At 42.4% G+C, this 22,511-nt stretch overlaps 1 protein-coding gene across 1 annotated transcript in view; it reads right to left on the bottom strand.

The window, feature by feature from the left end:
- The window catches only part of DPP7 (dipeptidyl peptidase 7), a 3,316,481-nt gene that overhangs the window by 1,919,624 nt on the left and 1,374,346 nt on the right, over positions 1-22,511 (bottom strand). The gene's annotated exons all lie outside the window — the stretch shown is intronic.

The raw sequence follows: 22,511 nt of genomic DNA, 5'->3' as shown, positions 1-22,511 counted from the left end.
GTTCGGCGCGTTATAAAAAAAAAATTAAAAATAGGAGCGTCAAAAGTGTCATTTCGTTGGTAAGTATGGAGTCACATCAGTATTGATCAGATCGATCCTTGTTGTTAAATCGACAATTATTTGTGTGCATGGTGTTACAACAGTTATACTATTATCTGGAGGTGGGGTAATTGGTGCGGCTTGTGCACATGCTGTTTATTGAGTGGCAGGCGCATGTGAATTTAGTATAGCATCGCCAATTTTCACAAGAACATATTTTAGTTCTGCTGCTCTTTGGCCATGTTAGAACGAAGGACAAAAGAGCTTCTACTAATGCAGACATCATATTGATAGCAGCGTCTAGTATTGGCCCCTCAATTGACTGATCTTGTTCATTTGTCTCTGCCGGAGCAAGAATCTCACAGCCAGTCCCACAATCTGAGTCTCTCATTCTATTGTACCTCCTCCTGTGTCAGCTGTCTACCTGTGATGGTGGGCAAGGAGACCATTCTAGTGCTTTTTGACATCTTAGATATACATGGGCACTGACCTAACTGCGAACACTTTGTCATATACTTCGGCCATCCTTGAGCTGGAGTGTGGTCTTCTGACGTCTCGCCCCATAGAGGTGCTCTGCATGAGCCCTGACCACTTCAGCGAATAAGAGTGAGCTCTGCCTCCATGAATTTAGGCTTACACAGCCTCATTTCTGTCACTTTCTATTTTGATTTGTGTCCCAACATGGTTAAACTTTCTTTTGGGCTGGGATGGCTGCTAGGGAAGCTGATATCCAATGGATTGTATTTTTCAAGATGGCTGCCCTCTAGCTTCCCGTTTTCAGAATGGGGCTATTTCCGGCTGGCGTCAATTTCGCAGATTCCTTTTTGAGGAATTAGCATTTGGCATTTCCTCACAATACTGGCGGAATTACCACTCCATAGCGGATTTTGGCTGTAATTCTGCAGGGCAGAATTACCATTACCGCCAGGAGGATTGTTGTAACATGGTGGTAATTCCACTGGACACATTAGTGGTAATGGTGTTTCTGCTGAATTACTGCTATATTTACTGCTAAATTCGTAATGAGCCCTTCTAGAGAGTGCTGTTTATTCTTCTCTTACTTTCGCTTCCTTGTCTCAGACCTCAAAGTGTGTTCTGGTGCCGAAGGCACAAGTTGGGTCTTCTGTGGCATGGATTTTTCCAAAAGTGGGATTCTCTGGAGTAGTATTCACTGGAGACATCATACTCAAGGGCCCACAGCTTTTTGGGTATTTGACTGGCAGGAGCCTCAATCTTGGTTTAGTGACCATGTCCTAAGCACATTTGCATCTCAAGTGCAGGGTGGAGACCAACATCCGCCTCCCCACTGTCTTTACATGCTTTAAATTCTGATTTAAGGGGAGACATGAATTGCGTGATTGTCTCCGTATATATACTGACTGTGACGTTTCGAGCACGAATGGTGCGACTAACGTCAGACGGAATCAGATGGGGCCGAGTAGGTCCAGCATGTGATTGTAAGCAAAAGAACTCCAGACCAGTATCCTCCTAGATCATATTTCAAAGATGAGAAATTTGCAGGACAAATGTAACCATAAGAAACTGACGAATCGTGCGATACCATCACTTCTCCCTAAGGGGGAGATTTTCCCTGTGAGGGTAGGGAGGTGAGCAAGCTCTGCAATACCCTGCTTAGGGGTTGTGACAAGCAGGACCTCACCAGGAAGGACGCCCCCTCTGGGGACAAGGACTCACGTTCTTATGAGGAACTCCCTAATCAACATATCACTAACTCACCGTCAAGAACATCCAGTGAAGAAAGATATGAAGAACAAACAAGAATCTGTTATTGTCTTCCAAACACTCTAATTATATCTGTGAAGGAAAACCTATATGGTAATGAGACAAAGAAAACCACTGGAAGAATACAGAGTATGAATCAAACAGAACAGAGAAGAAGTACTTTGACATTGCTCCAGGGAAGTCCTATGGCAGCGTCATAAAACTTAAGAGGTGGAGACATTGGTAGACAGAGGACTCGCAAGTTTCGAGGTACGCTGAAGGAAACGTTGACGTTCGGCGTCCGATGCTAGACACAAGGCTAAGTGCAGCTTCTGACGTGCGGCTTTAGAAAGGAGAGGGACATGACAAACCGATGTGGACACAAGGCATCCTGAGCCTGATCGAGAGATAAGTGGTGGCTTGACCGCAAGCAAGTCGTGGTGTACCTGGAAGTCTGTGAATAACGCCAATACCACTTCCATTAAGGTATCTCAGAGCAAACCGACCGAAGAAAGAACAGAGAAAATGTATGTGACAGTATAGAAGAAACAAGAAGCCAACCTGACAAGCGAAGGAGAGGGTCCCAACCTGTTAGGAACCCAAGTGGCGTTTTCCCTGGACAATCCAGGTAACAGGAAAGCAGGAGATCTGGGAGGGGGACCAAAGATCATTACTGGAACGCTCATACTCGTCCCATTCGAGACAAAGTATCAAGAATAAATGGAGAGTGAGAATTATTACTGGAATGCTCAGACTCGTCCCAGTCGAGAAAAGTATCAAGAATAAATGGAGAGTGAGAATTATTACTGGAATGCTCATACTCGTCCTAGTCAGGCTAAAGAGTGGACATTGAATAAAGGAAAAATCTTAAATATAAATTAAGAGAAAGGAATAAACGTGTCCAAGGAAAGGGGCAAACACAATTAGAATAAAACAAGAAGGAAAGAAAGAGTAATCAAGTGAAAGAGATGTTTAAACCTTGAAGAACCCATTATCAGAATTGCATGATTTGATGTAAGTATTTACCAAGAATTACCTAAGGATACTTTCTTGAACTGAACTTGGTGAAAAACCACCTCACATTAGAAGGGAGTCATTCTGTGCTTTAGTGGTAGGGTTAGGATAGGTTAGATTGGACAGGGGACTGATCTTGATTTGTACTCATACTAATGACTGACAAGTACCTTAGTATTGTTAGGTGGGGAACACCCTTAGCATAGGAAAAGATAGAAGTTTTCACCTTTCATTTAATAAATATCAGCAGTGAGATTGAAAATCAAATCTGTGTTCTTCTTCTGACCCACCACAAAACATACATTTCTAAATTTGGTGCACTCATGGTGGGAATGTGGCGTGTTTCTCAAGGAGAGGTTGCATCCCAGGATTGCTTTACCTCATTTGGTATCAAATATAGCAAAGGTACAGGGGCCATTCACAGAGCAGAACACACTGAAACACTTAAGCCTTGAAAGCTTTTGAACTGGGACAATTGAACACAGAACTCCAACCTAATATTGAACTCAGACCACCCACCAAAAAAGACCATGGAAAACAGGGTATAATTGAAGCATGAACAGCATTAAGTGATAAGCTGGAATATTTTCAGTTAAAACCTTAGTACAGTACCCAAAGTCAAAAGGGCGAGTAGGATCAACCAGAAGCATGCATGAAAAGGGTAAAGACTGGATGGGGGTATCTGTACTTCTACCCCCTATGTGGTAGGGTAAAGGCACAGAACACCCCAGCCAAGGATCTCAATTTGGTAGAATGGGCGAGCAGCCAGGCTTAAGCTTTCAGGAGGTGATGCAGGCTGGTTCTTAAGTGCAGTGTTTCCAGAAAGCACCCAAAAAGGAATATCACACACTGTGTTAGGTGATAACACAGCTTTTTTTAAAATATAAAATAAGGGTTGTTACCCAAAAATATAGGAATATAAATAATAACACTTTGTATTTGAAATAGTTATTCAGAGAATGGCAAATATATACACTCTATGCAGTACCACGCAATACTTACATTCAGTAATAGATGCATTAACTTCAGACAGTTTTAAATATGCCTGTGAATTCTTAAGTGAGGTGTATCAGCATAGAATAGGGAAGAAAGGCAGGTTAGTTGTGAACAGTGGCAGAATGCTTGCTTTAGACTAGATAGACAATTCTGTGCGAAGATCGCCCCACCTGGGCAACCTGTAATGTAAATGGTAGGCAGTAACTTATCTTGTCTTTTTCAGATCAGTCCAATAATATTCAATAACCAAATATTCTACCACCTCAAAGTACCTGAGAGGCCACAGGAGAACAGGATCCAAGACGAATCTGGGACCACTGGATGACTCCTGAGGCTAGAAGATGCTTTTCCTCGTCACAATATCTTTGGTGCATTGGCAGGTGAAGTGGCAGAGTTTCTCGGTTTCACCCGACGATTCCTTCAGAGGATGGACCCCCCCTTGGAAAAAGGAACCACTAAGATGCTGAGTCCAAGAAGAAAAATTGAACCAAAGTCTTCCTGGTTCAAATTGAACCAAAGTACCATCCTGGTACTCTCCATTGGTCAACAGTTTCTCTGACTGTAGAAGTCCTGTGAAGATGAAACTTGCTATGGGCAAGATCCCTGGGACCCTTCGATGACTTCTGGCAGCGACGTGTGCATAGGTCACTTTTGGTGTCGGGTTTCGGAATATCGCAGTTTTTCCGACTTTCTGTTCTTCTGTGCTGCAGCCGCAGCAAAGACCTATGGATGGCTTCTGGTGACCTGGACTCGACCACTGGAGTGGACCTCAGACCCTCACCAAGTCTGGAACCTCGAGAGGTCTTTGTTAGCTTCTGGTGGTGGGAAACTCACTGACGGTCCTTCCTCTGCACTCAGCAACTCTGGACTCTCTCCAGCATTTCAGCACACTACACTGCATTCATGTTAGTTTCACTCAAGGCATTCATTGTGTCACACAGAAACCAGACACCCATAACACAGAATGTGAGTTCACTTCAGACTCCATTCATACAGGTCCCACCCCTACGGTGTACCCACAACACACAGCCCCTGGGAAGGCACCAGTCAGTCTGACAGGAGGCAGCCCCAGAGCTATATATGGTATTTCCATGCAACAGCCATTCAGGAGGAAGGGACAGAGTCAGAAAATCCCAGAACTTTGGGAAACAAGGTAAAAGGCAATAGAAACCAAGAGGCACAGTGGCCATCTTGCTGTTGTTGGTAGCCCAACATGGAGGACACTCAGAGCCACTGCCAAGTCAAGATGTAGCTGCCACCAGCCCATACCCTGTGCTGTGGGCAACACTCAGGTGCCCAAAACACACACATAAGGGCTACAAGGATGAACCCCTACCCATGGGTGCCATAAGGGTATCCCATGGGTGTTGTTCACCAAAAGATAAAATGAAGAGCTGCACTGCCAGAGGTCCAGGCTGGACATCAGTAGCAGAAAACATAAGGAAAACACACACAGAGACGTGGTAGGACAAGGACTAGGAGGCCCTGTTCCTCCATAAGGCATTTCCAGCATCACAGGGAGATGATGTTTAGCAAGGCTTTGTTATAATTTGTTACAGGATTATGCCAAACTAAAAAATGCAACATGTTCAAACAACATGACGGCTTATCCATTGATTCCATCTACAGTTCAATTTCCAATGTAAACCCCCAAAATGAATTCCCTTTCCCGAGTAGATGGTCAATTCATAGTCACTGACATTGGAAGGGTTTTGAGTGTCACCAAAATTCGTTATTGACCCCTCGCCTGGTAGACTCCCATCATCTTCTTCTCGTCCTCAATCTTGGGCTTCTGCTTGGCCCTCCAAGTCCCACCAGTGGCGTAACACAAAATTTGGGGGCGCCCCTGCGAGCCATGCTGAGGGCCTCCCCAACTCGGCAACAAATCACGTGTTGTGCCACACTCTGGGCCGGCCTAGATTACCATGCTTGCACAATACGCACGAACGTGCTGCTGCAAGGGTACGCCGCACACTGCACTAGGAGAAAGATATAATTATGTGTTTTAATGCATTATACAGCACACTTTCTGAGAAAAATTGTCTAAAAGGCAAGAGTGCTTGCAGTTGTTTTGTAGGGTAACGCCAATCCAAAAATCCAATACATGCAAGTTACCAACAGTGCCCAAGAACATTTATGCTTTAATCAATATAGTGTGTTGCTATTAAAAATGCCATGCCACAATGAAAACATGTCCAACTGACTGCACAAGAAAGACAGGTCTAGACACGTAAGAACATATTACAGTAAAGCATGCCAGGCCACATTTAGAAATACTTAGACTGGTTGCACCAAAATGCTAGTCGAAGCAATAACACTTATCATGGCTATTTTATCACAAATGCCCAGAAAAATATACAATGCTGCAGTAAGAAACGGCTAGATTGGCAGCACCCAAATGCCAGTCTATCCAGGAAATTACAATTAGCAGGACTGCTTTACCAGAGATGCCCAGTTAAAAAAATCAAGCCAAACTAAAAAATGACTAGACTGGCTGCACCAAAATGCCTCTCTAGCCACTAATACCACATTTCATGACTGTTTGGCCTGGACATGGATGACCATTGCGACGTATTGCTCCCTCCTTCCTCTGCCCCAACCCCCAAAATCAGCTTCTCGGCCCAGAATTACCTCCACGTCCCTTTTCCTTGTCCCAGTGCTTACATATGAGGCTCCTTCCCTCATAGGTAAGTACTGGGATGAGGAAGAGTGAGACTAGGCGTAAAGAAGATTACAGGTAACTATGCCAGGCATTACATCCATGTCCCTCTACCTCATCTCAGTCAAAGTGCCTCATACACAAGTACTGGGACGACGAAGAATGGGGCTATGAGTAATGAAGATTACCAATGAGTAACCAAGGGATTAAACATAAGTAGTGACGCAACACTATTGAGCTGACTGGGCTTCAGCCCTCGTCCCCACCCCTTTCCCCCTTCTGAAATGTTGGGCTATGTTGACTCGACCTGGCTAACCTACAGCGGCTTTGCCGCACAGAACAGGACACAGATGTTAAACGGCACCTGGGTTTCACTGTTAACAAAGGCCCAGCAATTACTAACGTAAAGCGTTTCACTGTTACTACCTGAATTCAAATGCATAATTCTTTAGGCAATTGAAATCTTGTTGTGGGTTTAGCTTGCCAGGGAAGTGATAGGAAGGGTAGAGAGGGAATAGAAGACTGCTTATTCTCACAGCAGTCCATAAGTGGGAGCTTTCAGACTTAAAGGAGGGAGTTAACTGCTTGTAACATTGAAGCTGCACTAGAATAGTGTCATTAGAATGAGAAGTTAGATGCCCCCACACAAATAAGTCTGCCCCTGCCCCACTGCCTGTGAAGTTAGCACCTTCCCCAACATTTGAAGGGTTAGCACCCCACCCCACAAATTGTAGGTTTTGTTGCACCCCTGAACACAAGCACACACATGCACACCCAGCCACCCATATATTTAAGTGTGTACCCTTTCACCATACAGGCACACCCAGGCAGCCACCCATACATTTAAGTGGGCACCCTTTCACCATACCCTCACACATGCAGCCACCTATACATTTAAGTGTACACCCTTTCATCATTCAGGTACACCCAGACATCCACACATACATTTAAGTGTGCACCCTTTGACCATACACTCAACACGCACACCCAGCCACCCATAAATTTAATTGTGCACCCTTTCAACATACACACACAGGCAGCCACCTATACATTTAAGTGTGCACCCTTTCACCATATACTCACACAGGCAGCAACTATACATGTAGCTGTGCACCCTTTCACCATACAGGCACACCCAGGCAGCCACCTATACATTTAAGTGTACACCCTTTCACCATACACTCGACACACACACCCAGCCACCCATACATTTAGTTGTGCACCCTTTTACCATACACTCATACAAGCAGCCACCTATACATTTAAGTGTGCACCCTTTCACCATACACTCACACAGGCAGCCACTTGTACATTTAACTAATAATAATAATAATAATAATCATAATAATTTAGCATTTATATAGCACTACGAACCCTCAGGTATCTGAGCGCTTCTTATTATTACCCATGGTGTGTGGTGCTCACTGTGTACCCTTTCACCATATGCTCAACAGGCAGCAACTATACATGTTGGTGTGCACCCTTTCACGATACAGTCGACATGCACACCCAGCCACCCATACACTTAATTGTGCACCCTTTCACCATACACACACACACGCACATGTCATGGGGATGAGGGGAGCCCTATTACTTAAAAAAGAAATGGTTTCTTTTTGAAGTCACTCTGACTTCATAAAGAAGCTATTTCTGTTAAGGACCGAACCATAATGGAAATAATTTCTTTATGAAGGCAGAGTGACTTCAAAAAGAAACTATTTCTTTTTGAAGTCGTAGAGCTCCCCACACCCCATGACATGGAGGTCTCCAGCCTAGAGACTTCCATGTCATGGGGTGGAGGGAGCCCTCAGACTTAAAAAATAAATAGTTTCTTTTTGTAGTCACTCTGCCTTCATAAATAAATGTTTTCTGTTATGCTGTAACAGAAATCATTTCTTTATGCTGGCAGAGTGACTAAAAAAAAAGAAAAATACTGTAAATACGACATCTTTATACTATTCCTGCGTAATGATACACAACAGTTTAGAGCAGAGGACAGTGTAAAGATCAGGTTACTTGACAGAAACCAGAAGCTTCTTTTGATTTTTATCTACATGGATGTAATTGCAGGACATGGAGAAAAGCCTGTGAAACAGACCATTCTTTTTTTCTCTGAAGCCTTTCAGAAAGAAACCTGAAGGTGATATAAGAAATGGTTTCTTTCAGTTCAGCTTCTGCTGTATTTGTGTCTATATGCTCATGGAGCAAATAGATTCATTGTGCATATATATTTTCCTAGCATTATAGAATCCTATAATTCTATGTCAAGGTCGGGGGGCAAGCTTCATGCTTAAACTTCTTTAATGCTACTCTTCAGCAGATTCAAAACGTATTTCGTTTAAACCAAAAATGTCTTTCCCCCCAAAAACATAACAATAAAAACTGAACTGCACAGCCCATCAATCCTGTGAGTTTGGTAGTCCCTTAATCCACTTCCTTTGCTCCAGGCGCTATGAGTCATTTCCTGCCCGGGTCCTTTCCTCTTCATTTTCAGCTCTTCTCAGAGATAAGTACCCACTTGACTTGCTCTGTTACTTCTACCGTAGATTGGTGTGTGGGTAGCGATTTTCAGACTATATTCTAAAGAGTCATACACTGTGACTGCACATCTAGTAAGTGCCTTTATTTCATGCTTGATCGCGTAATATGTACAATACTTGCTTAGACTCAGAGTAATGGCAGGGCAGAAGCAGTGATCGCATACTCCCGAACTCGCGCCTACAATTGAAAGCATATTGTCGTGAGGAAGGAGAAGTAGATGCTTTAACACAGATAGCATCGTGCATAAACTTGCACGTTGGAAGAGGGACTACCTTGCCTCAAAGCAAACATTAGAAAGTCTCTAATTTTCATATGGACTGCAGTGCAGAGGTAAATCTAGATTTGCACAATATAAGCCATCCTCTCCTCGCATCTAGATACTCAGTCCAGAGGGCGTGCCATTCTACCTGCTGGGAGCCAGGTACTCAGGCAGTTCTAACTGGCGTGATGGCTTGCAAGATGGAGTCAAGTGACTGGAGTGATCATAGCCAAAAACATGATCTTCCCAAGGAGGAAGATGGCCTAACCTTAAGTTTAAAAAAAGTACTAAGCGACTTCCAGGTCCAAGCAGTTGTGCAGGAAGTGAGCCATTGCAGGAAAGGTTAGATGCTCTGGAAAGCCTGATTGGGGAGGCCCATAGAGTCTAGCAGCACGCCCTCCAACCGGCCTCAAGAAGATGAGGAGAACATTGGGAGAGAACAGACCCAGAAGGGGAAGACCTCCTCTACACCTGGGTCACGAAACAGAGCATTAAAAAAAGGCTCCAGAGGCTGTTGATGGTTTTGATAAGCTGAAAGATGCTTTCTTACAAATATTGGCCTGCCAAGCCTCCTACCCCCATCCAATGGGGCGCAAATTATGAGGGACGACGGTGGCGCATCGCCTGATACTGATTTATCAAACTCACCATCCTCAAAGGCGCCTAAAGGTGGTAAGAGATCTCAGAAAGTTCATCATCCAGAGCCCAAGGAAGAACTTGCAGACATGTTTGACCCGGAGAACATGATTCACCTGAGGTCTAATGACTGGATACCCTCGCCGAGAGTGTCTTTGTAGATGGTGCAGAGGCTGCACAAACCAATGGAGAAGGAAATTAGACTGTGTATGCAGTCAGAGTGTCCGCACCCCGATCTCCTGGGTAAAGTTACGGACACACCGGATCTGGATCCCAGAAGGACAGTTACGTCGTACCTAAAGTATCCCAGGATGTCAGGAAGGGAATGGATTGCTCCTGGAAAAGGTGCCAAGAGAAGGTTTTTGGACCTGACGGAACCTCTCGCAAAAATAATGGATCTGGCGTAGAGGGCCAGAGACACAGGAGAGCCGGTAGACGCGGCTATGCTGGCTACCTGGGCACAATGGGCGGTGTGTCTAATTGCGCCCTTTCATCCAAAAGGAGAAGGATCCTATTATTAAAGATTGACCCCAAGTTAGGGGATGTTGCCTCCTATGAGGCTGGGGAATAAGCTCAGGGGCTATTGTTCGCTAAAGAGATGGGGAAATTCGTGGGCACTTACAAGACCTTGAAGAAGGCCCAATCCTCCATGGTCACTCCAGTGAAACGGGGCAATTAAACAACCTAATATGATATTTTTATGAGATAATCTCATCAACTAGCGGAGCATATTTTGATCACATAGCTAGTTTGTTTGTAGTGACTTAACCAATATTACGACTGTGGCGGGTCTCATAAATAACTCGCCAGTCTAGCGTTATTAAGACAGACAAATAAGGACATCTAAAGAAAACATTCCAAAACTAGTGAAGCCGTACACCAGAGTTAATGAATTGCTAGACTGAAATAATCATGTTAGCCCGAGCATTAAATTGACGTAAACCTCCCAAAGTAAATGAAGTTCAATACCATAGCTTTGAAAACCTTACTACTAGATGAATATACCAACACAGGTGACAGATATTCTAGATGGGGGTTGAGTGGATGTATGGAGGTAGAGACGAATACAGATACCAGGTTAATGGCAACTATAGAAGTCTAGAACTCTGAACATTTACAATTGATATGTATTTTTTAAGAGCAAGTATTATAACTCGTACACTGTATTAAGAACTATATGAGCATACAGTAACTGATACCAATGTTTCTGTCGTTTCAGGAGAGTAAATTGGGTCCGTTAGGACTGATGACACCCACATTTATTGAGTGGAAGATAATTGGATTGTGTCTGGACTAAGAAATAAGCTCCAGAAATTGTTCACAACGGAAACAGGGAACAGCAAGCCCCTGAACAGATTCCTGTAGATTTGTGTTGCTAATATATAAAAGGGAATGAAACATGTTTGGTATATGAAGTTTGAATTGTACGAAAGGGCAAAATTGAGTTTTTAGGACGCATGATTAGTGTTGTGTAATTATCCATATTGTACTGTATATTTTTAAAATGTATTTATTGTGCAGATAGTCAACACATTTGATGTATGACTTTTTACAGTTAAAAAATTATTTGTTCCTTAAATTCAACGTTTACAAAATGTGCTTTAGACATTTCATCATTTATATGCTGTTAAAGAATCATAATTGGTTATAATGATATTCTTATATAGTTTAATTCATTGAGCAATTTCAATAACTGGATAGACAAGTAGATTTCTTTCCCGGACGATAATCTTATCCAAAAGTCTTGCGTACCGATCCAGTCGATATTGCGTACTGAGCTGGCAAAGTATTTTATTCTTAAATTCAAAGTTGCTTTACATGTTATTAGCAGATGTCTAATGTGAGTCCTTCTCCACATAGATCACATTCTCCCATGCACAAGTCTAATTTTTGCCAAATTCTTTGTGTTTCCCTTATTTTCATCAGATTTAATCGAAAGCGCAGAGGTTCTACATGCCAGGAAGGATTTGGAAATCGTCTTATGTAACATGTATTTGCTATATTTTTCACAAATGCTGATGACTTTGCAAATGTTCATGTCACAGAACGCAGCTCTGGTTGAAATTCAATCTGTTTTCATTACTGCACGTTTTACCTCGTCTGGATTTATTACTAGCTCTTCCCTCTATGTACCGTTGTGAGTTAGTATTCTTTCAGCGTCTCCTTGAAGAATCCTCAAATATTCACTTTTGTTGGTTGCCATGTGCTCCTCCAGATCTTCATATATGGAGCATTTGTGGGGATGGATTATTAATCTGTATAGTGCTAGTAATATCCAGTGGAAATATTATTGTAGGGATTGTAATACTAGTTCATATCTCAACCGGGCAATTGGCACAGCCGAAGGAAGTTGTAGCATTTTTTTCCAGAAGTTTCCTTCCAGGCGACCACAATTATATGCCCATGCACTGGGATGAATTTCCATTCCATATAGAATTGCTGGTACTATTTTCCCTTTATAGAATTGTTTTAAAGGTAGCAACGAGAATCTACACAATGACATCAGTAATTTCTTAAATTAACATATGTATTGCGATGCTTTATTTTGTATTTCTAGAACAAATTCCTTCATGGTTTGCCCGATTCTCATTTGGAAACCCAGATATTTTATGGTTTTTAAAACTGGGAGAACCCGACTATACATTTTCCAAGTGAATTTTGTTTTTTTGTTTGAACACTTGTCAAATATCATTATATTTGTTTTTGTTGGGTTAATCCTTACCTTACCCCATTCTCCTTAGCATACATCTCCATTGCTTTATGAGGTGTTGTAGGCTAACTGGAGTGTAGTCCAATAGAGCTATATTGTCTGCATAAGCTAAAAAGTGGATCGGACATTTGCCTATTTTAGGACATGCTAAGATATATGTATAAAGATACTTTGCAAGGTCAGCAAGGTAAAGATGCTGCTAGAATACATCCTGGCGTACTCCGTTTTCAGTCATGATTTCTGCAGACAGATCTCCCTTCATGTTCAGCCTCACTTGAATGGTTGTCCGGTCATGCAAGGTGATTAGTATGGCTAATGGACCTTTGGGTATCCCCCAATTACTTAGCTTCATCCACAATTCCGCTCGGTTCACTAGATCAAAAACTTTAATTAAGTCTATTAGGGCCATGTGAATTGGTTTTTGAGTGCTCATGGAACTTTCTTCCTTGATAATGTTCAATATGAGCCTGTTTGCTAGTGTAAATAATCCCTTGCGAAAGCCAGTCACTATAAATGGGGATCACAATGGCACGTTTCCAGGGCTCTGGCAGGGTTTGGCTATAAATTATATTTTTGAAGAGTCCAACCAGTATTTCTGACCACACGGATGGGTCTGTTTTGAAGATTATTTTAGTCAGGCCATTTGGCCCGGCAGCTTTTGATCTATATGATTTAATAATCAGGCCTCCTATCACTGGTCTCCCTATATGTAGTTCCAATGTTGCTTCTTTCAGCATGTTCAGCAATGAGGAGTTGGGTTCTTTCAATTGGTCTATGTAGTATTTGACCCACATTTTTTTCAGTGATTGTTCTTAATTGTTGTACGCTTTGAGATTGCGTCTGATTATTGATAATCGACCAGAAGTTTCTAGCATTCATTGGAAGCAGTGCTTGTAGCATTATTTCGCCATCCCCGGCATTGTAGGCATATCTATGAGCTCTTGACCAATTACGATGCGTTACAAAGCTCCTTTTTTTTATTTCTTAGCTACTTGGCGCGAGGCCTTGATGTTTTAGCTCATAAAGACTTTTAGTGAGAGCTTTTTTAACTACATCCCTTCATTAAAGTTATGTAGATTATTTTTTACATGTGATGTCTTTATTTTTTGGGGGTTCCAAGTCCCTTAGGAATTTAACAAAGATGCCAGGCGACAAGAGGTTCTTTCTTTCATAGTCAGAGGTATCCGCTATCAGGTTTCCAAGCTTTCTATTCAACGTGGCACCTTGTTTATTGATTCCTATTAAGCGGTTTCCTCTCAGGTTGACATGGAGCTAGGTTGAGTTGCCTTTTTAATGGATCCCTTGTTTACAGCAAACTTTGCCTGCAAGGAGCTGTGATCGCTATATTTCATTTGTGTGACATTGAAATTCATGCAGTTTTGAAAAAGGTCTTCAGATACGGCTAATTAGTCAATTGTTGAGTAGGTTCTCCCATTTGACCATGTTTCAGCAGGCGTCAGGTCACCTATGATGTTTTCATTTAGGATCATTAAGTTCCAATCTTGAAACATCTGTTCCCAGAGTTATCCATTATTTCTACTTAAGCTGGAATTGACTTTATTCCTACTGACAGTTAAGCATGGTGCATTTAGCTCTCCTGCAATAATTATTGTATCTCTGTGGGTGGGTATCTTTATCTCAGTAAGAATCATGTTTATTTCTTCGATGAATGAGTCTAGATCTTTACTCACTGGCTTCCAATATACATTTATCAAGGTTAAACCCTTCATTGCAGGCCCCCAGTTTGTGGTGCATCTCACTGCGAGTATTCCCGGAGTGTTTGTGTTTATACATTCCATATCATGTTGAATAGTATTTCGCATAGCTATTAATAGTCCACCAGAGGGTCTTCCTCCATTGGGACAAATAGCATATTGCTCAATTGTTGTAAAATCATCTATGTTCATTTTTTCTCTCAGCCATGTCTCTTGGAAAAAGATGATATCATGGAAAATATGTCTACTTGTAGTAATGTCTCTAAATGATGAGGGTCCCCTTGTATTCCAATTCACAAATGTGATGTCTGTCAACATTTTCTAAAGCAAATCTTTGCTTTCGTTGAGTTTCTGAAAAACCTCAGATATTATCATTGGCAGAAGCGCACAGATTTTGTCTTTTTCTTTCTCTCCATTACGGCAGTTGGTATCTTTTCTCTCAGCTGACTTTGTATGTATTGCTACATACTGTGTATTGTCTTCCCTAGTATCATTCTTTTTAGTTTTCTCAATTATTAATGATGGTTGGTGATCATAGACTTCTACACCTACATTTCTCATTGTACTGTGTAGCACAAAGCACTTTACCTTTTCCAGACATGTTATATTATTGTGGCTGTTTTCTATGTGTTTTAGCGTTTTTTAACAGAATTAAATTGAATAAAACATGATATTTAGTATACTATGAAACGGTTTGAAGTGTTACATTTCTTCAGCATAATGAATATTCTCATTATAAGATGTGACCCTCACTCTTTTGAAACGACACCGACCCAGTAGCATTGTTGTTTTGCACAAGGTTATTAACCTGAAGAAGAGCTGCTTAACTGGGCCAGTAAATTACCCTCCAGCCTCTATTTTGTTGTAGAGCGATAGTGCGGCCAACACAATGTTCACCCTGTTTCTGCCACTTTAGGACACATTCAGAATTTTCTGGTGGGTCTATCAGATGGGGGCAGGGCCTTTCATACAGTAGTTTACAGATCAGTTATTTCTGCTGGGCATGACTCGGTAGACGGGGGGTGCCCATGGGGGAACATCCGGCAGTAGTGCGTTTACTGCGGGGTATGAAGATCTGTTCACCTCCGCTTCCTAAATATACGCACATCTGGGACGTCAATGTGGTACTGAAGCTACTCATTGGATGGCCGCAGTATAGGGATTTGTCAGATCACCAATTGTCAGGGAAGCTGGCTATGCTATTATGTCTTGTGTCTTGTAGGATAGTGGCAGGCGTGTGAGTGCTAAGGGTAGATAGAAAGTTTTTTGACCCGGAAAGAGTGCCGTTTACAATAGCAAGGCGGACCAAGAGTAATTCCACTGTCATTTTGTGTCCATACTTTCCGGCACAGACCAATTTGTGTGTAGCAGCCTGCATTAAGGAGTATGAGGCGAAGACGAGTGCGGTTAGGCCCCAAGGGTGCCTCAGTTGCTCATTATGCACAGGAAACAGTTTGAAGCAGTGACCATTATAGCTAGATGGGTACGGAAAGTGATGTCTTTAGCTGAAGTGGAAGTAGCTCGTTTTGGTGCCCACTTCGTTTTAGGAGCAATAGCCTCTAAGGCTTTTAGCTCCGGCACGAATCTTCATGATATTCTTAAAGCGGTAGACTGGTCAAACGATTCCACCTTTCAGATGTTCTATCTTAAGCCAATGACGAGTGTAGCAGTGGCAATAGTGCAGAGCTTTGAACAAGCATATTACTTGCCTCCAGTCTTGACATTGTAATTGGTTATTTATAATGCGCTTAATACCCAGAGGTTTCTACGTGTGGAGCTGGGGATCAAACCTGTGTTGCTCTGCATCGTCCCTGCTTTCAAGGCGAGTGAGTTGCCCTTGAGCTATCCTCTCAAGACAAAGGAAAATTACCCAGGCTTACAGCTCAGGGAGTCTTGATTCTATTAAAGACACAGAGGCAAACTTTATCCCAACCAGTACACAATGGGGGTTGTGGATGTGTGCAGAAGAAATGTCAAGTGCTGTGATTTATGTTGCGTATGCCCCTCCCTGATATGTGTCTTGGTTTTTGCAGGGGATGACCAGAAAGCAGGATGAGTTGCTGGCGGTGGCACAGTGGTGTACCGTCGAGGACCGGAACTTGCTGTGGTGTCCAGAATCTTTGGTGGCGTTCAGTTCTAGATCCATTTGGTTGCGGTTGGTTGGCAGCATACTATTTCGCGGATTAGTGGCTCGATGTCCGTTGGGAGGCATCAAAAGAAGAGGAAAGGACCCAGGCAGAAAGTGACTCATAGGACCTGGAGCAAAGGAATTGGATAAAGGGACTACCAAAAACACAGGATTGATGGAATGTGTAGTTCAGTTTTTGTTGTTATGTTTTGGAAAACAAAATGAAATGTTTGGTTTAAAGGAGATAAGTTTTGAATCTGCTGAAGAGTACAATTAAAGAAGCTTAAGCATAATGCTTGCCTCTGTGGGTTTAATAGAATGAAGACTTCCTGAGCTGTAAGCCTGGGTACCCTTCATTAATAAGTTGGAAAACTGAGTTACAACTGAGAATTATCTTTTGTAACAAATTATGTTTTTTTCAGACTTCAGAGAAAGCACCCCAGTATTGCACAAAAGTATTTTTCGGCGTTCCAGTGCTGTGTTAATTTATCAGCAAGATGCATCTATATGGTGTGGTTATATACAGTATTGTGTAGAAGAAGGTTTTCCACAAATGTATTAAATTGTTTGAAACCATACATCTTTGCTGAACAACAGTTTTTTTGTTTCTAATGAGTCCTATTTGTTTTGTCATGTTTTGTTGCAATTTGCTTACTTTTTATACTCTTGCAGAAGCAAATAATGTGTACTCTTATAATGTAATTTACAGTCCATAAAAACTGTGTAAAATGATGAGTATACAAGGTCTAGTTTACATCAATTAAACCTTAACTTGCAGTCAATGGAGTAAATGACTATAAATTGTCAGTGTCAGCTGCGATTAATCCGGTGGAGTCATCACTAATTTCATGGCCGTAAACCCCTTTCATGTGGCCAGGGGACAGCGGCCGCTACCTGATCCTGAATCTGGAGGTCGCTATAGATGGAGGATCTCATGGGAGGAGGGAGCCTTCGGAAAGATGTTGTGGCGCCATTGGATGGGACATGGTATCCCTAATTTTTCCTTGAAAATAACTTCCCCATGTCTGAAACCTGTATGGTCTATTGTCATGTAACCACTCCCTTTCCTATGAAGAGCAGGGTAAACCCTTTTACCAAAACTACTGACCAACCTCCCAACCTAAGTTGTCAATGTGATAAAATCACCTCTTTCAATTCCACTTGTCAATCAATCAAAACTGACTTGCCATCAAAACCTTTTGAAAATGCTTATCCGAATTCCATAAGTCAATCATTCACAATGGACTTCTATTCCCAGAGTTCACAAAACACTGTGGCGAAGAAGAGGAAGGATCGAGCAATGTGGAGCAAAAGAAACTGCAAACCTAGCGAGCACTCAAGTCTTTGCTGGTGCGGGAAGGCAGCTGCTGTGGCGACTGGCAAGAAAGGGCTTCACCTCTCCAAGAGAAGCAGGTAGCCGAGAAGCCAGTACCGGCGTGGTGGAGTCAGGTGGCTCACCACCATAGGAAGAAGGAATTGCTGAACCGAGGGACACTACAGAAACGCCAGGAGCCGGAAAAGAACTCTTGGGCTTTTGCAAGTGCAGGGGAACAGCATTTTGCTTACTAGAGCCGAGAAGACAGCAAGCGTGTCGAGAGGAAACCGCTGAGGACCGGCATGCGAAGGAAAGATACTAACGCCTTCAGAAACCGGTGACTCCTCCAAAAAGCAACAGGGACACAAGGGCCTATCGGCGAACACGCAGTGTGCAAACAATTGAAAGCTACTTACATGGGAAAGAGAAAAGAGATGGACATATTAAGAGAAGGTTATTTGAGTCACAAATTAACCCCTTTCTAATGTGTAAATGTACACAGTGTAAATACGAAGAACGCAGAAAGAAGATAATATACCAGGAAGAAACATTATTGAATACTACATGCAGACAAGTTTGGGAGCGGGTGATAAACCCAAATGAACAAAAGTCGTGGCAGGGGAGTGTACCAGGCAGTCACAAGTGTGTGGAGTGAATCAGAAGTCCTGGCAAAAGAGTACACCAGGCAATCTCAACCGTGTGAAACATAAGTCCTGAAAGGAGAGTACACCAGGCAACCTCAAGTGTGTGAAACAGAAGTAGTGGCAGGAGAGTACAAGAGGCAATCTCAAAAAGAATGAATCAGAGGTCCTGGCAGGAGAGCACACAATGCAATGTCAGTGTATAAAACAGAAGTCCTGATAGGGGAATACACCAGGCAATTGAAAAGGGTTATGTTAAACAAGTTGTATGTGCAAGTGTTGCACTTGGTCAAGAAAGGCCCAAAGAACTATTCTTGAAAGAGACCAAAATTGTGAAGTTAAACAGTTGCTGTACAAGTGTTGTACTTGGCCAAGAGAGGGCAATAATATACACTAAAGAGGTGGGGGGATTAAACTATGGACCAAAACGCCCCCTAACTTTAGGAACACCTAAAAAATAAACTAAAGAATGGTCCACAGTATAATGTCACGGTGTCACGTGTCCAAACTCACTAGTAGGAAGGCAAGGATGGGGGTGAACAATACCCACTTAACATAACTTTAAACATTGGTACTTGCCGTTATTGGTACTACGCAAGGAAATAGAACCAAGTATGCAATTTATAATTTTATTAACCTTCAATGGTAAGAATACATCGTAAAAATGCCAACAGGGCATAATACATTATTTAATACAAAAATAGCATAATCCTTAAAAACTATTAGTACAGAATGAACTAAAGAACAGGAAAAACAACCATATCGCATCAGTGACAATATAAGTACACCGGGAGACAGAGGTGTACGTGTAAACCTAAAAAGCCACAGTCAAGGAATACAAAAAACACAAAAAAAATCTAAATCAATATGTTGCTAATAAGCCTAACCACAATGGTTAGGTTAGGGAAAAGAAATTATATATCACACAACTGAAATAGCTACTAACTACCACACAGCTTCACTCCCATTTAACCCCAAGAGAGGCCCAGAAATTGTGAAGTCAAACAGTTATGGTGCAAGTGTTGTACTCAGTCAAGAGAGGTCCACAGAACTGTGGTGAATAAACACTCAAGAAGTAAAAGTGAATTCAGGGGAAGAAAACAACCCTCTAGAACAAATACTTTTATCCTTAAGAGGTCCAGAAAACACCAGTGTATGAAAACCTCAAGGAGTAAAGAAGAATCCAGGGGTAGGGACCTACGCTCTGGGACCAAGAACTTTATCCTTGAAGAAACTTTTTTTAAAGTCATTTATCCTACCTTTATGAACACTTTTTCCAAACTTATCGAGGTTAAAGACACTTCCCTTGTTCAGCTAAGTTTGTAGTGTGAGGGTCAGTATAGAACATTGGACACTGGACATTTTGTTTTGGAAATCCTGACACGGAAAGAACCTTAGTGTTTGTTTAGGTAGGACAATTCCTCTAGTGCAGGGTCAGAGAGGCTGTTTCCCAACCCCTTTTTATTATTAATAAAAGTCTTTAATGTAAAACATAGCAAATTTCTGTCTGACACATTTCCGACACCTTACACAGCATAGTCCTTGCTCAAGGGTGAGCGATTGTTATTACACCAATCACAGGAGTCACAGCCTTGGTCAAATCTTCAAGACTACAATTAAAACATCCAAAACCTGGCTCTCCATGAAGTGCATGAAACAGTTACATTTGTAATTGAAATATAAACTCAGCAAAACCTGTCCCTGTAGTGATAATCCAGATAGGTATTTAACTTTGTTATGTAGCGCATCATGCATTGTTTGTTCAACTTCTAGGCACTGTGATTATTATTCCTCAGTCAATAGTCAGTGTACCAACCTCTGTAGGATGTTAGCCGGTAGGATAGCTCAGTCGGTTGAGTGCTCACTGCTGCAATCTGTGTGGGATATGCCGGTCGCAGGTTTGAATCCCAGCAAGGCCCACCGAGCCTTTCATTCTTCCGAGGGCAATTATCAACTTCAGTTGGGTGATAATTGTATGTAAATATGTTCTATGTACAGTGCTTAATCATGGCTATTTTATCACAAATGCCCAGAAAAATATACAATGCTGCAGTAAGAAATGGCTAGATTGGCAGCACCCAAATGCCAGTCTATCCAGGAAATTACAATTAGCAGGACTGCTTTATCAGAGATGGCCAGTTAAAAAAATCAAGCCAAACTAAAAAATGACTAGACTGGCTGCACCAAAATGCCTCTCTAGCCACTAATACCACATTTCATGACTGTTTGGCCTGGACATGGATGACCATTGCGACGTATTGCTCCCTCCTTCCTCTGCCCCAACCCCCAAAATCAGCTTCTCGGCCCAGAATTACCTCCACGTCCCTTTTCCTTGTCCCAGTGCTTACATATGAGGCTCCTTCCCTCATAGGTAAGTACTGGGATGAGGAAGAGTGAGACTAGGCATAAAGAAGATTACAGGTAACTATGCCAGGCATTACCTCCATGTCCCTCTACCTCATCTCAGTCAAAGTGCCTCATACACAAGTACTGGGACGACGAAGAATGGGGCTATGAGTAATGAAGATTACCAATGAGTAACCAAGGGATTAAACATAAGTAGTGACGCAACACTATTGAGCTGACTGGGCTTCAGCCCTCGTCCCCACCCCCTTCCCCCTTCTGAAATGTTGGGCTATGTTGACTCGACCTGGATAACCTACAGTGGCTTTGCCACACAGAACAGGACACAGATGTTAAACGGCACCTGGGTTTCACTGTTAACAAAGGCCCAGCAATTACTAACGTAAAGCGTTTCACTGTTACTACCTGAATTCAAATGCATAATTCTTTAGGCAATTGAAATCTTGATGTGGGTTTAGCTTGCCAGGGAAGTGATAGGAAGGGTAGAGAGGGAATAGAAGACTGCTTATTCTCACAGCAGTCCATAAGTGGGAGCTTTCAGATTTAAAGGAGGGAGTTAACTGCTTGTAACATTGAAGCTGCACTAGAATAGTGTCATTAGAATGAGAAGTTAGATGCCCCCACACAAATAAGTCTGCCCCTGCCCCACTGCCTGTGAAGTTAGCACCTTCCCCAACATTTGAAGGGTTAGCACCCCACCCCACAAATTGTAGGTTTTGTTGCACCCCTGAACACAAGCACACACATGCACACCCAGCCACCCATATATTTAAGTGTGTACCCTTTCACCATACAGGCACACCCAGGCAGCCACCCATACATTTAAGTGGGCACCCTTTCACCATACCCTCACACATGCAGCCACCTATACATTTAAGTGTACACCCTTTCATCATTCAGGTACACCCAGACATCCACACATACATTTAAGTGTGCACCCTTTGACCATACACTCAACACGCACACCCAGCCACCCATACATTTAATTGTGCACCCTTTCAACATACACACACAGGCAGCCACCTATACATTTAAGTGTGCACCCTTTCACCATATACTCACACAGGCAGCAACTATACATGTAGCTGTGCACCCTTTCACCATACAGGCACACCCAGGCAGCCACCTATACATTTAAGTGTACACCCTTTCACCATACACTCGACACACACACCCAGCCACCCATACATTTAGTTGTGCACCCTTTTACCATACACTCATACAAGCAGCCACCTATACATTTAAGTGTGCACCCTTTCACCATACACTCACACAGGCAGCCACTTGTACATTTAACTAATAATAATAATAATAATAATAATCATAATAATTTAGCATTTATATAGCGCTACGAACCCTCAGGTATCTGAGCGCTTCTTATTATTACCCATGGTGTGTGGTGCTCACTGTGTACCCTTTCACCATATGCTCAACAGGCAGCAACTATACATGTTGGTGTGCACCCTTTCACGATACAGTCGACATGCACACCCAGCCACCCATACACTTAATTGTGCACCCGTTCACCATACACTCACACACGCACATGTCATGGGGATGAGGGGAGCCCTATTACTTAAAAAAGAAATGGTTTCTTTTTGAAGTCACTCTGACTTCATAAAGAAGCTATTTCTGTTAAGGACCGAACCATAATGGAAATAATTTCTTTATGAAGGCAGAGTGACTTCAAAAAGAAACTATTTCTTTTTGAAGTCGTAGAGCTCCCCACACCCCATGACATGGAGGTCTCCAGCCTAGAGACTTCCATGTCA

This window comes from Ambystoma mexicanum, chromosome 8, assembly GCF_040938575.1.
Source record: "Ambystoma mexicanum isolate Mex_15411 chromosome 8, UKY_AmexF1_1, whole genome shotgun sequence".
Taxonomy (NCBI): Eukaryota; Metazoa; Chordata; class Amphibia; order Caudata; family Ambystomatidae; genus Ambystoma; species Ambystoma mexicanum.
This window is presented reverse-complemented; position numbering and strand designations above follow the sequence as displayed.